The sequence below is a fragment of the Podarcis gaigeae genome (genome assembly GCF_964106915.1).
Source record: "Podarcis gaigeae genome assembly, chromosome: 7".
Lineage (NCBI taxonomy): Eukaryota > Metazoa > Chordata > Lepidosauria > Squamata > Lacertidae > Podarcis > Podarcis gaigeae.
The window spans coordinates 22015872-22032137 of NC_139683.1; the positions used below are offsets into that span (position 1 = coordinate 22015872).

General features: G+C 40.6%; 1 protein-coding gene across 4 annotated transcripts in view; it reads right to left on the reverse strand.

Moving 5' to 3' along the window:
- The window catches only part of ZFPM2 (zinc finger protein, FOG family member 2), a 469506-nt gene that overhangs the window by 445513 nt on the left and 7727 nt on the right, over positions 1–16266 (reverse strand). For 3 of the 4 annotated variants that reach the window (XM_083749019.1, XM_083749021.1, XM_083749023.1), the window contains one exon: positions 3250–3330. The gene's annotated coding sequence lies outside the window, so the exon portion shown is untranslated. Of the gene's footprint in view, positions 1–3249; positions 3359–4671; positions 4797–16266 lie in introns of those variants that run through there. The other variant, XM_083749020.1, reaches the window with a different exon arrangement.

A 16266-nucleotide genomic window follows, 5' to 3' on the forward strand; every position in this document is an offset into this window, starting at 1 on the left:
TTGAATTTATGGCTGCTACAATTTGAACTGGTAAATTCCTGGATTACTACTCATTTTCCTAGCCACTATATTACACTTGCAGTTAAAATAAACTGCATCAGGTAGGGTGCAAAGTTGTTGTTAAGATTGTTTTCAAAGGGAGCGTCACTCGCTCCGGAATAAAGACATAACAAAATACCACAACTCTACACTCAGAAGTCCGTTTCTGATGCCATCCCTCCTTTTCTTCATCATATCTCTGTTCCTTTTCATATATATTGTGATGCTGCCTGACCCCAGGCCACAAAAGCACAAAATCCTTGCAGCTTCCCTTTGGGTTTGTTTGATTTTAGCCTGTTTGGCGACACAGTCAGTATCGCAGCTTCAGACTCGCCCTTCATTGCAATCCTAATGGGCAATTTCAGATTCATGATGAAGAGTAAGACAAACAGGCAAATGGCCGTAAGCACGCAAGCTTGAAGGGGCTTCGTTGCCAGCTCATTATAGCTCCACTAATGAGATTTCCATCCAATTTGTGGGATAGCAGAACTCTACTCAAAAAGGGGGATAGAGCCACTGATACAGTGGGATTACTATGCCCTATTTTTAAAAAAAGAGAAAGGAAAGAAATAACCTTTGTAAAATTCTAAATTCACTGAGTTAGTGCAGTGTTCATATAACACTAACACAATGCATAAACAGTTGTTGGATTATTTACATTGCTTTCATCAGCTTAGCATAATTGCTAAAGTAATGGAAACCTCATATACCCTACTTAAGCTGCAATAAAAACACAATTTATGCACAATCTTCAAATAAAATAAAGAGCATAAGTTTTTCTTCTGCCATCTTGAGTGTAAACAGATGCTGTTTATCAGAATCAGTTTTGAGATTGGTAAAACGGATTGAAGAAGAAATGGAGAGTGTATGATTCCAGCCTGTCTCAACTCATGAAGAGGTAGTCCCCATATGGCACAGTATCCATAAACATTTAAAGCCATTTCCCGATGCTCCACGACTTTTTAAAGTGAGCCTGATATATATGCTGCTTCAAACTTGTAGCTTGTAGAGAAGGAACGCAGAACTGTGCCCCCTCCAGATACTGTTATTTCCAGCACCCCTGGCCCCTGGCCATTTTGATGGGAGCTAGCATCCAACCACATGGCAAGGGCACAGGTTCTCCATCCATATTATAAAAGCTGTGTGGTATTCTTAGATATCATATATATCCAAGAATCAACAGGACTTGGAACTCTGCTTGCAGGGAGATGTGGCCAGAGGTCAAATCCACACCATACATTTAAAGTACTCTTATACCACTTCAACTGTCATGGATTATACTGGGAACTGTAGTTTGTTAAGGATGCTTAGAATTGTGGGTCTGTGGGGTCAGCACCCTTAACAAACTATAGTTCTCAGGATTATTTGTTAAAGTGGTATAAGAGTGTTTTAAATTGAAGATGTGGTAAGCAGGTAGAAAAGAGAACTTCCTGGATCTAAAGAGAAATCCAGCTTTCACAGAAGTTGTGCCTGGGTTCTACCACTGTAGGCTGCCGGTGGGCATGGGGCCTCACATGGCGAATGCTTCCACCGTAGAAGAAAAACATCCCAAAGAAAACTAGATATCAGAGACAAGGGTCCTAGCCTTCTTTCCAACACTTACTCATCTACATGCATGGCAATATTTTTATGCATCGATATCATTCAGTCTTGGGGTGTACTAGTTAGGAATGTGTGAGAAATTCGATTCAGTTCACATCTGAAGTTGAACCTACCTAATTTGCACTTTGCAAAACAATATGAGCCATCTTTTAAAATTGACAACTGCTCCAGATTTTTTAACACAGTTCTCCACTCAGGTAATGTGAACAAAAATGCATATACTGAAGTAAAGTGTGGCATCCGTTAACCTAGAAGCTTCAATGCTCCTTTGAGTGGTTGTTTAGTTTACTTTGTGCCTCTTCCAGTTAATCCAACAAATGTGCTGCTGATAACTCTCTCTCTCTCTCTCTCTCTCTCTATATATATATATATATATATACATACATATATATAAAGCTGTAGGATGTATTTTAATGGTTTATTGAAAATCTTTTCACTATTCAGCTGGATCTGATGTGAGTTATGCACAAAATACTTCAGCAGATTATAAGCAACAATTTTCAGAACACCTTAGTAACTTATCATTAATTTATAAAACCTGTAATTTTCAAAGTAACAACATGTTTGAAATATTCTTTCAGTCACAGATTTGTTCAGTCCGTGATGACCTTGGGAAATGATTAGGGCTTTGTGTTTTTAATTGCCCGGGTTAACTGTTGTGTTTCTCCTCTATAATCTCTGACGTTACTTGTTTATTCAAAATCAGTTTTATTATACTGATACCTTTCAACAAAATGTTGTCTGGTTAGCACACACATCCAAGAAATCAACTTATGTAGGATATGATCTAGCACATAGGGAGGAGAGAAAGCAAGTTTTTTCTATACCTGAAGATATTGAATATTAAATTTAAGTGTCTCAAATATTTGCACATAATTGATTTTAAAGACCACTTCTCTGATTGTCTATGAAGAATAATGTAGGGTTGGTGTTTTTTAATGCTGTCAAATAACAACCTATGTTTATTTTCAAAGAAGGACTGCCCTCATGAGGCATTTTTTAATATTTGGGTAATGTCCATCATATCAAGTTTAACATTATTTTCTTAATGTGTATAGCTCTGCATGAATCTGGACTTTTCAGTCTGCAAAAATGAATTTTACTAATTTACCTGTCTTTAATTCATCAGTGTTACTTCTGAAGTTTGGAAAGAAAGACAAATTTTATTGTGGAGTATCACTTTAAATCCCTAACCCCATTCAAAAACGCTTTCAGTGAAGTAAAGCAAGTAAATTTTAAAGTTGAAAATAAGACAATCCTGGGAGTAAAAATCAGTCACTTATCAGTGTACTTCCATGTGGCTCATTCCGAATTCAGAATTTGGAACACAAATTTAGAATATTGAACGTGGCATTATTCATTACCTGGCACTCAGTCACTCAAGGCAGTTAGCCAAACAAGCTATCTCTCTACATACAGGTGAACCAACATTTCTGAGAATCTTAAAAAATTGAAAACATTCATAAATCAAAATAGGAGGTTTTCTATGAGAGAAGCTAAGAACGAGCCAATTTTAAGTATACTGGATGTGAAAACAAGCCGGGTTTCCTGACAAGACGCCTCCATTTGTGCCGACGATATCAATTAGTGACTATAAAACAGACTTACCAAAGATGATATTTCAATCAGTAATGAGCTTTCTAGATGCAAAGAGGACATACTTTCTTTTCTCTGCTTCTGTCTGAGAGTCTAGGAAGGACAATGATGATTACTGTAGCTGGCGGATGGAGGAGAAGCATATGGGATATAAAAAAAATAAGGTTGCTTCTGAAGTGACATTTCAAAAACTTCCTCAGTTCTCCAAATTGAATCACAAACTTTTCTGCAATGATTTCTGCCAGGTTTTGCATTTGTTAGCCAAATGAAAAGAAATTATTTACCTCACTTACTTTGTTCTCATAACTATTATTTCCTGGTTCTGCAAGGGCATGATTTTGGGGCAGAAGCCCAGGGACCCACTCAGCAGAATGAACACGAAGGACCCCAAACCCAGTAGGGTTTGAGGATCCCTTACCTCCAATGTAAGGCCATTAAGCCCAGAATCTACAATTACCTAACTATACTCCTAAGTATTTTGATGATACACAATGTTTTCATATGGAATATGTTTAATTCTAGACCACTATGCAAAAGTACTAATATTCTGGGCACTGAATAGTGAGGAACATTTCAGGTGATTGCATCATAAATAACATAAATATTCTGTTAATATTTCCACCTGTCTGTATTTTTCGTGTGTGTGTGTGTGTGTTTTCTGAAGTGCGAACTGGTGTTACAGGTATATGTAGCTGGTGATTTTTGTCATTCACATTCTTTATCCATATAAGAAATGTTCGATTACCTCTGAAACTTATCATATACAAATCTCAGTGCTGTAACCATATACAATATCATCCCAAGAGCCTTGCTAACAGGAACCTGAGCCCAACAACAGGGAGAAGAAGAGAAGTCAGCTTATTCCAAAAATCTGCTGACCCACAAACACAGTCAAGCTGAGGAACAGTTTGGATGTTGAGGGAAAAGGTCCTAAGATCCATCTTTATCCACCCCCATTTTCTCCCCAAGGGAACCCAAAAGAGAGGGATATTCTTTTATCCAAATTCTTTTTTTCAGGATATCTGACGCACTCCACACCAAAGGACTTTTATGGTGACAAACAGAATATTGTTGTCGTCTGGTGTTTGAAAAGTATGTTATCTCAATCACATATATAAGTGGGAATATTACATAAATAAAACAATTCACATGTCACAAATAAACAAGAACACCAGCCTCCCTAATTTCTGTTGTTTCTTTTCTGGTTGTCACCATTGAATCTGTCCTTGAAGCCTGATATTTCTGCTGGTCAGTGAGGAAAAACGAACTCTTCTTATTTCACCTCAGCACCACAGCAGTCTTCTCAAAATGGCGGATGGTGCCAGTAGCTCGGGAACAAACTTATAGCCCTTTATAATCTAAAAGAACTTAGTCAAGGAACTGTTGGGGAAATGCATAACTCTTAAACAATTTGACGGAAACCTCACAACTAACCTATTCTTAAGGGTTCAAGGCCTTACAGAGAGGAGAGAGCAGGCATCATCCGAACGGCACTGAGGTCATGCACAGGATAGTGGCTGCTCTCTGCTTCAGGGGTCTTGCAAAACATGTGCAGAATCATTAAAGTGATATACACAAGTGCATGATCAGGTCAAAAAGATTACTGTTGCAGTCAGTGCAGATTGATAAAGAGGCAGGAGTGATGCAGTCAATTTCTGTGAGAACCCAAAAACTGACTGCACCATCTTGCCTGGAGTGCTTTGGGAGCAGAACTTTGCTGCAGAGGGATATGCTGATTTGAGCTGAGAGCTAATGTGTGGAGAGAGAATGAGAGAGACAGCTGAGGTTCCGAGTGGAGATGCTGAGCTCTAAAAAGTGAACCTCTAGTTCTTCTAACACTCTTTTAAAAACCATTGGGATCTCTTAATTTATTATAGGGATACATTGGGACCTTAAAAACATTCTTTTCATTCCTTTCACCTTGAAAAAGCATCTTTTCTTTCATCCTTCCCCTGCCCATGTGTCCCTTTAAGCCTTTATTCCTATTTGCATCGATAATTATTTCTGGATCTAATAGATATTGAACTGTAAATACTGAAAGCAGAAAAAGGGGGATGAAGAAGAGGGAAATAATGTTGACCAGGATGTGTATAATGATTAATATTCAGCATACAACATTTCTCAAGGATGGTATATATAAATACCTAATTTTGTGCCATTATCATAGAAATGTTGCCTAACCTTAGCTACCCCTTACTTACTTATGGTCTAATTATCGTGATTTTAACCAATGCTTTTCCATTCCAATAATGGCCATATCTGGATTTATCTTTACTTTCAGCGTCGTTCATATCACTCATGCAGTGAAAATGGTGGCAGGAATTTAAAGTTATTTTAAAAACCATTATGGTTTTTAAAACAAAAACCACATAACAGCATTCAAAACAAAAATAATTTTCTTTTCCTGAAAAATTGTGATTTAATTCCATTTAAATTAATTTCACTCTGTAAGATATTTCACTTCAAGGATCTTTCAAAGACTCCTTCCCCACCCTCCTTTTTTTACACCCAGCCTGGTGATAAAAATTAGAAAGCAAATAAATGAGATGAGCAGCAGCAAGGAAACTGGATGCCTAAAAGTGCATCAAATATAATTGGAAGAGCAGAAGAGAATGTTTAAAGTAAGTTCAAGAACAGCGATAAGGCTGGAGGTGATGTTATCTATTGGACAGAAGAAACCATTAACATACACCAGAGTGTTTTCAATCACTTAATCAGAAAACCCTTTTCCTGAGCACTGTTTCTTGTCCATGTGCCACAGACAAACATAAATATTTTGGATTTCCTGCATCCTTCAGTCTGATAATAGCCTCTTAACTATAAGCCCTTCCCACCTCAAAGACAAAGCTAAAACAAATGATAAAGCAAGAAAGATAGAGATGATTTCTATGCCAGATGAGTTTGTGAATACTCCACAAAGGATCCACTGTGACTTTTTTGCAACTTCCCTTTAACTTCAACTCAGTAGACAAAAAATTGGAGCAGGAAAATGGCTTAGGGTTCACTAATGAAGCTGCTGGGCTATATTACAGTAACACTGCAGTGGTGTCAAGTTCATCTGAAGCAGAGTTTCCTTGCCCATCACATACGAGATTCTAAAATGTCAGCATTTCATTTTAACACGTATTTTTATTCTCTTTATTCTGTCTGACTGTCTGCCTCCTGACTTACACCCCATTATTCACCTGAAGCTCAAAGCAGCTTTCATAGGCTTCCTTGGAGGTATTTCATTCAGCTAACTTACCTGCCCGAATTCTAAGATGTGATAAACTTACTCCAGTGACGGCAATGGTTGCGGTGAGGGTGCCTAGTGTCAAGTGCGCAGTATGAGATACTGCCACTCAAGTGTGCACTACAGTACATAGGCAGCTCCCAGTGTCGTGCGAGGATTGCATAATATTGCAGGATGAGCACTTCTAGCAAAAAATAATAAGGTTTTATCCTTTTGGAGGTTTCTTGTAAATGTATATATAAATATGCATTTTTTAACACTGTATGTCACTGTGAGATTGTTTATGTAGTAAGAGAGAAATAAATGTAATTATCATCAGTGATAGAAAATGGGCGGGAGTCAAATAATGAACCTGCCAGTGGAAGTCTGCACAAGGAATGCTGCTTGTACAATGAGGCTATCCACCCTCTCCTCCTCCTCCTTTGTGGTTGGGAGAATCTCCCAGTATGGTATGGGGGAAGGAGAGGGCAGATTGTTCCATTAGGCAAGCAGAAATGAAGAAATTGAAGGTGCAATCTGCTTAGCGCTACTTCGAATTCCTGCCAATACTTTTACTGCTAGTCTACTAAGCTGGGGAGAAGAGGCAGAACGGAATGTGTAGGTCTTACATTGTGCAATAGCCAGTCCCATAGGCTACCCACATTTACCACCTATGCCACGGGCTTAAACACTTCACTAATTAATGAATTTGATTTCTAGTCCGCAGGGCCTATAATGGGTAGCAGCAGTTTAAAAACATCCCAAAGGCCAGTCACACTTGGCCAAATCCATTTTGGAGATAGTAGCATACTGGATCAGGGAGAAGTAGAAATTGGCTCAAGAATGCTTCCTTGCATTCCTATGCAACTCCACATTAAGGGGCTTTATATTGAGTTACAATACAAACTTCTGAGGTTCTGGGATCCAGTTCAGGCTACCAAGCTAGTAACTAAATCAAATATAGATAAGAGCCCACTATACTTTACAGCCAGCTGGGATGAATGCCACCAGATATCTTTAAGATATAGCTGTGAAAGCAAGATCATCGATAGCTAATGAATATGAGCACCTCTTGCATATGGGAAATATATGTTTTCAGTCTGCAAGTTGTTGGCAACGTAACCATCTCAGTAACCCCAAACAGTGAGGGAAATGGTTTTGAATAGGGCATGAACTTCAAGGAATGGAATGATAAAAAGACATCAGTCCCAGTACTTTCGTCATCAGTTTACACATTTGGCAGAATCCAGTGCTCAAACATTTCCAAATTCCAGTTTGAATGTTCCCTAATGATGGGTCCAAGAGTTGTTCTGCAAAGTTTAAGACTTCTCCCAGGCATGCTGGTAGTTTTATCCATGTTAGGATGCTTCAATATGCACCTAAAAGATGGTTGTTGTTGGTGTCCATCTGTCTCAAGAGACAATGGAGTGCACTTCCACCGAAGTCAAACCACTGCAAGACAGAGCCATATGTTTGGCACCAGCTTGGCTGCAAGATTTGCCAGCAGGTGTACAAGGCACTTATCCAACCGTCTTAGGAACTCCACTCTGGATTTGTGGATTTGTGCTTACTCCTTAGCCTTTTGCGTGGACAGGCGGAGTCCCCAGATCCCGCGCGGTCCCCCGTCATGTGGAATAACGACTCAAGACAACGTGCTATGGGATTAAATTGGCCACAACTTTATTAAATTTCAAATGTGGGTAGACCTTGGCTCAGGCATTGGGCGTTCTCCCTCCCCAGTCCCCAGCCGGGGACCTAGGGTGCATCAGGGTTATCCAGTGTGTGGGGGAGGATGGGCCGGCTCTGGAGAACATATGTTCAAGCAGAGATAGCCGCCCCCGTTACGCCGCCGCCGCAGGGGAGAGCAATGACGACCTTCCGGCGTACGGTCAAAGCCTCCCTTCAGAAAACACCTTTAACGGGGAACCCTGGTATCGCCGCCCCAAAGAGGAAGATGGACTAAAGGATTCCGCCCAAGGCCTGATACCACCAAAGTTGTGACGTTTTGCTACGGGAAAGGCGAAACCTGCCAATGCAGGGAAATTCCTTTCCGGCCCTTTAACAGCGACCTTAACGTAGCAGCACCCACATACCTGTGAAGAAAAGTTAACCTGCAAAACCTGTGCAGAAAAGTTAACCTGCAAAATAAGACATTAACTGAGGGTGGGTAGGGTGGGAGAAGTTCTGGAGCCAAGTGAGGATCCCAGGTAAGATCCTCCCTCTATTGTGTGGGCAGGTAATCCCTCCCCTACCTGGCCTGGTCTCCTTGGCAACTCTTCCCCCAGGTGGGATTGGACAACTGACTGAGGTAGGCGGAGACCTCCAGGTATCCCACATGAGGGAAGGCAAAGCCAAGCCTATGCTGTTGGAGCCGCTCCAGATCTAGGGGCTGCACGCGTCCACGCAAAGGGCGCCCCCCATTTTAAGTGGGGAGCGGTCATTCTTCTCCCGAAGTAGACCCACTGAAATTAACTGACAATTAGCTAGGTCAATTCCCCTAACCTTGGGAGGAAGGGTTACCAAACTATTATTCTCTCACTTCAACCATGTGAACCCTACAGTAAGGAGGTCTAAGCTGGATGCTCCAAGCTTAGACCGTGTGGCTTATGCAAGCCATCTTTTTATTTCTGTACAAATAATTTAGAAATATTTACCATTTTGGAACCTAAGTTACACTGACTTTTTTTTTTGCTGCTGTATAGAAAAGCACATGAACCTGAACTTTGAAGAGTTTGTAAGTAAACCATTTTAGCAAATGTGTGGTTTCTCTGTATGTCAAGGTTAGTTGGGAACTTGGAAGCGACTTACAGTAGAAGGGGGTGCTTTATATTTCCACACTGTATTTTGCTGTATGCTTTTAAATCTCTGCCAGGGCTCTCTCAACATAGAGCATGTGCCTCAAACCTGGATTTAGGCATCCAGTGAACTCTCCTTTTTATATTATGCCATATCTATTATTCCCTTTCACCGAATAAAACCAAGAAAAACTTGAAAAGTAAACCCTTCTAATATTGTGCTAAAGTATTCCTGGACTCTGGACCAATCATCACTACTTGCTTGTATCTGCTTTATATTTCCGCAGATTGTTGGATCTTTGATCTAGTTTAATATTTGTCATGGTTTTTCCCCCCTTGGGTTTACTAATGGATTTTGTAGATGAAAGACAAAGATCTATAACTCTATTAAAGAAAAATGAAAGGAGTGGGGGGGCGGGAGAACAACTAACTTCCCCTGCTCCTCTTATTTTTCCTCCTCCCACTCAGTTATCCCAACCACAGCTTACCTGCAGCATAATCAGTTCAATCTGTGTCATACAGAAATACTAGATGCCGTATTTTTTTCGTGTGTAAGAAGGACCTGTGTATAAGCAGCCCCCTATTTTTTGGGACTCAAAATGAAGAAAATACACTATACACTATCCATGTATAAGACAACCCCTTATTTTAAACTTCAAAAATGTAGGAAAAAATATAGTCTTATACATGGAAAAATACGGAATCTACAGGCACAAAGCATACTTACCTGCAGATAGATGAACTGTCGCCTAAAGCCCCCCTTAAATGAGGGGGACTATTCCTGGAAGGACAGGAAGCAAGGGGAGAACTACTTAACCTTTCTACATCCCTTTGGAGAACCATAAATTTAAATATTCACATAAGGGGGATTATTTGGGGAAGAGGCATAGCAGGCAGAGAAAGGGTTAGATGCCCCCTCCATCCACCCCCACTGGAAGTGGCTTTTCTTCATTTAAAGGAGTCATAGGGCTACTACTCACACATGGGTGTATGTGCAATGTGTAGTTTGGGCCTTAGACAAAAGTAGTTATTGCTGTCTATAACTAGATTTTGTTGTTGTTGTTTGTTTGTTTTTAAGTGTTTAAAATAGCCTAATGTAATAAAATATCCTGTTAGATACACCACTGTCGGTGTCAAAGGCTATTCAAAATATTGGGTGAGAATACAGGTCAGAGAAAGAGTGCATGCTTTGCATGTTCTAGGTTCAGCCCTTGGTCAGATGATATCAAGCATGTGATGATACAAAAGACCCCTGCAAAATGCCCTGAGGAGTAACTGACAAGCAAGCAGACAATACTGGGATAGGTGGATTACCCTAAATTATCTTAATCCATGTGCCAAGAAAACCGTAGTGTGCTTGCAGAGGAATATTAGTCTTGAATATTTATGGCAGAACTGGGAAACCTGTGCCCTGCCCGATATTGTTGTACAGCTCCCCCCACAAACCCTGACCACTGGCCATGCTGGCTGGCTGGGACTCATACGAGTTCAGAGTCCAAAGATATATGGAAGGCCACACATTCCCCACCACTCCTCTGGGGAAAGGGAGAAGCATGGCTGCAGGATGGACCCCAGGGACACTTCTTTCATGTGCCCTTGCTGTTTGAAATTATTGGGCGTACAATCATGACAAGGCCAGATTATATGACCAGTTTGCAAGATTGCCTTGCATACAGCAGAAGTGGCTGGAAGGTTCTTCTCCCTGCCTGCTCTTACAGGCTTTATTTTTTGCTGGCACAGGAATAGGGCGACCAGATGCAACGGAGAACAGAGCTCTTGTACCTGTGCAAAAGGGAATTTCAGCAGGTGCGGATTGCCTCAACCCTTCATGACAAGCTGCACCTGCCAACTTTCCCTCTTCTCTACAAGCATTCAATCCAGGATCCCTATCCCCCTTTCATCTGGGCACCCTACAGACAAAAGCACTGTATCTTCCCCCATCCAAGCTCTTGGTACTTTCTTTTCCCTTATCCCTATGCTAGCGAATGTCTATTATCAGAAACAACAGAAGTTGTGACAATGGGAGTAGTCCATATGTACACAGTTGATACAGTGTTTCCCTGGGTACAAATGGGCTTTGTCAGTCATTTGAATAATGATGGACCAGAAACTGCAATTTGTGCTCAAATAAATAAACCAAAGCAGGATATGGAAAATAAAGTGAAGCTAACTTCAAGCCATCTTCAAAAAGAACAAACAAACACAACTGACACCTTTTCTCAAGTTTAATATCTGCCATTTATGTTTGTGTTGTTCTGTTGTTAATTTACTTGCTGAAATTATTTGATATGTAAAAAATAAAAAGATAAATATTAGCGCCCTTGTAATAAGCAAGCCTATTTAGATTACATTTCCTCCAGTTCTGATTTTGTAGCACAATATTTTACACAGGATCTAATGTAAAATAAATCATAGCACCACTGTTAATCGTGAGCGATTCTACAACTAGGGGTGCTCAGGTTTCCTTTCTTCCTGAGAAGTAGGCATCATCACTTTCAATGCCTTGTACCCACCCAGCCAATAATTACTTAAGTCCCCTGGCTCACGTCTCTTTGTGTAACATCTATTTCTTCTAAGAACATAAACTGCTAGCTGATTTTATACCTAACTAGGGAAAGCACAGGGTCTTCAAGGGTGGATCTTAATGGACTGGGGGCAAAAGGCTTCAGTACTGATTTCTGAATACCCAAGCTCCCTACTAAGAAAAATGGCACTAACAGGTATACAAAAATATCACATATTCCTGATGCATCATGACTTAAAGTTCTTTTTTTTTAACCAAGTAGAAAAAGTTCTTCTATCACCAAAAAAAGAAAAAAAAAAGATTGGCTGCCAAATTTCACAGTAAGGATTCTTGAACAAGCCTCAGCCGAGATCTCATCTTTAATTCAAAACTCACTGATATTTATGTCTGGCAAGGCACTGTGATATATCAATGTTTGTAGGGTACAATATCTGGACTATAAAACCTCAGCAGAAACATTTACATTTTTAGGAAGGAATAAACAGATGTATGCTAAGGCTGTTTGAATGTGGCAACATTACCAACATTAAGAAAATTCAGGTTTGGGGTTATTTGGGTTTTCTGAAAAGGAAAGGGGGAAAGGCAGTTGAATCACACTGGAATCTCAAGACAATTCCAAGATGAACTGACTTGGAGAGTAAATGACCTCTTCATCTCAGTGATAAAGTTCCAGCCAAAATATTCTCTCAGCCTGAGACGTGATTCATTAGAAATATGTACATGGTGTGGAGCTCGACTCTCTATCTGGCAGAGTCCGGCCTGCAGACTGATAAGGAAGCAAATGCAAATGTCCTGATAAGAACTGAATGCAAATATTTATGATATGATATTCCCTGGGAATTATGTGGAGATAAAACAAAGTGTATTATTTTCCCGCTTCTCTTTCAGGTTTGCCAAAATGCCCTTTTTTGCTTTCGGAATTTGCATTTCTTCAAAATTGATTCGGCTTGCGTATTATGTTAAGCTATTTGTTTGCTAAGGATGGTAATTAGTTACTGTAATTACAGCAATGACAGTTGCTAAATTGTTTTTAAAGCATTACAGTGAGCCTGTGCCAGAAGATTGCAGTATTTTTTTGGATTTAAGCAGAGGCTGGAAAAACTCCCACTCTAAGGCCAGCGTGGGATTTTCGACTACAAAGCTGCTTTTCCTGATTGAAATATTTTTTTAAAAAAAAGAAATCATTAATTTGCATTGATTGTAAGTAACTAACTTTAAATTTTGGTTTATTCACAGATCACAGAAATATTAGTGATAGTGGGTCCTGTGGGAAAGGAGATACAAGGGGGACTCCCATCGTAAATAAAAGTGAAAGCTGATAGCAGAGGGGAAAGGGTCTAACTATTACTTGGAGCTTGTTAATTAAACCCTTCAGTCTGGTTTTTTTAGATAATTTCTTTTTTTAAAAAAAAAAACCACACAATTGTAAAATGTCTGATTCAAAGTCATTCCTGAACTTTTTTTGGAGGGTCTATGGCTAATATGAGATAACAGAAGGGACAGAGTGGGTATAGAAGAGAGGAAGGAGAATCTCTTCTAAAGAATGCATTAAAGTTTCACACAAGGAAACGTTACCAGCAGCCCTTTGCGGTGTGACATCATGCATACAACCAATCTTTTGCAAATCATACCTAATGAATGAACATGGAATGTGTCATGGGATAAACATCTACCATTGCCCCCCCCCCCCAGAAACCTTCTCCAAGGATCACTGTTTATTCCACTTCCTCTAACTCTGGTGATTTTTTGACAGCAGAGAGAGCAGGTGGCTTAGCAGTGGAAGCACCCCAGGCAGAGACCTTCCTGTTCCAAGACATGTGGTCCCAGGAGATTAGTTTGTGTAAGAGTGTGGATGTGATTAGGGGTGTGCGCGTGCATTTGTGTGTGTGTGCATGCATGTTAACCCTAAGGCTTTCATCCATCTCTTCCTGTTTCTCTTCTCCGCCGCCTCCCTATAATCTCATTTCTCACAGTATCTTGGAAAAGACATAATAAACACGGCCAAAACAAAACAAGCAGCCTGCTTTGCCCCATCGCGCTCTCTAACAAAGATTGCCTACCTGAGCAGATACACATATATCCATCTCCCACTCTGCCTCTATGTCGCACCACTTCTTTGCATCCTCTGATTCTTCACAATCCCTTTCCCCACACCCTTCCTCTACCACCCACATCTATTTGCATTTGCATTCCTTTTGCAACACCTTTGCAACCTGTACATTTTGCTGTGCCTGCAAGCAGCCTGCTCGCCTCCATGTGAGCAATCTGAAAAGTGTTTCTTTAAAGGGACCTTTGCTTTTCCCCACTTGCCAGCTGAAAAGGTTCCCAGAGCAGCTTACATCAGATTGATAAAAACAATAATAAAAAAGACAGCCCATGCCTTCAGGCCTTACAGTCTAAAATACACGTGACACAAATGAAATACAGGGCATGCAGGACTGGCAAACTCAGGCAACAGGTCCCAAAGCTGCTAAGTTTTTCTAATGACCAGCTTGCATAGAAACAGTCCGGGGAAGAGGAGAAACCCAGTGGAGGTGGTCTTTCAGTTGGGTTTATGGAGTGGGCCCTACTGTCACTTCTCTCCCTTTGTTGCAAGTCAAATGGAATGGGAGTTGGTTTGAAACTTTCAGCACAATCCATAATAAATTACAGATTGTGGTGTTGTTGTTTCTGTTTCATTTTTAAAAGTGGGCAAATATTCATTGCGAACTACTTGGTAGTGGCGCCCACCCTGTGGAACGCCCTCCCATCAGATGTCAAGGAAATAAGCAACTATCTGACTTTTAGAAGACATCTGAAGGCAGCCCTGTTTGGGGAAGTTTTTAATGTTTGATGTTTTATCGTGTTTTTAATACTCTATTGGGAGCCACCCAGAGAGGCTGGGGTATATTATATTATATTGTTGTTGTTGTTGTTGTTGTTGTTACATAGTGGCTAAGAGTGTGAGCCGTTATGCAGATTTCAACCCAATCTCTAACTCACCCAGTGGTACTATGCTAGTAACTATTCTTTTTAGCCTCAGCCCCCTTTCTGAAAAATGGGGAGAATAATCCTAGCCAAAGTTATATGGCTGCTGTGATCCTTTTGTTCTAAGGATTACTGAGATGATGTATTTGAAATCCTTTGTGAGCATTTCCAACATGTGTTTTATAAATCATCAGGCTGCAATCTTAGGAATACTTACCAGAGAGTAAGTCGCACTGAATACAGTGGGATGTACTTCTGAGTAAACACACGTAAATTCACACTGTGGGATGTGCAAAGATAGCACAATCACAGTCATATTCCATGGCTTTGGAAGCTTTTGCATAAGACCTGATGAAAACTGGCGGAAACTTACCCAATAAACCTTTCTTTTTATATTGCAGAACAAACAGACTGACCCTTTGCTGGACTAACAGTAAAGCTGTGTCCATAGGAATTGACGGGGTCATTCATTCAGTGCCACCACCCTGACTTATGCATTCATTCCAGAGCAGTGCTACAACAGTGTGATGGAGTAACATCCTGAGCTACCATGCAAATATCACTAGGAATGAAACTGAGTAGATGATGCCAAGATGCTAAACCAAATAAGCACCAGCCCCCCCCCCCATATCATACTTGTGGTCTCTTACACTTTGCACAAAAGGGGGTCAAAACAGAGCACAGATTAATATAAAATTATATAATATTAAATTAGGGGAGAGGCCATAGCTAAGTTGTAGAGCAGATGATTCGCCTGTAGAAGGTTCCCTTTTTCTTTTCTTTTTTACTGTGTTTATTTATAAAATTATTTCTGACTCAATTTTTGGCCCCCAAAGGAACTTAAAACTAGCTAGCTTTAAAAACTCACTGTAAAGCTTTAAAGCAGGTGCAAGGAACCTGTGGGTCTCCAGATGATGCTGAAATACAACTCCACCTCCCTTGCCATTGGCCATGATTGCAGGGGCTGGTGGGAGTCATATTTCAGTTTACATCTGGAAGGCCAAAAGTTTTCCCCACCTGCTTTAAGGGCTTAATCTTCGACATTTCCAGTTAAAAATATCAGGTGGCAGGTATTCGGAAAGCTCTCTGCCTGAGATCTTGGAAAGCTGCTGCTATCCAAAGCTGACAGTACTACACTAGATGGACAAATAAGTGTGCCTTGGTAGAAGGCAGCTTTCTATACTTCATAAATCTTACCCTATTATGAAGAGGATGCATACCCTCCAATATGTTGAGTCGCAAAACCGGGACATGTGTCTTCCCATCCGTGCTCCCTCATGTGCAAAATCACAGATCCTAAAAGGGGAGGAGGGCAAGACTGCAGCCCTGAAAAAGTGGTTGGAGGGGTGAGATCTCGGCACAATATCATGGTGCCCCCCCCCAATGGCCAGCATGCTCTCACGGGGAAAAACAGGATGGCCTGGTTTTTCTGGGAACACTTGCGGGGTATGGAGGATGGACCAGTTTGCATTTTTTTATATATACAAAGATGAAACAAAGTGAGATCCTGGAGAGCTGCTGCTATCCAAAGC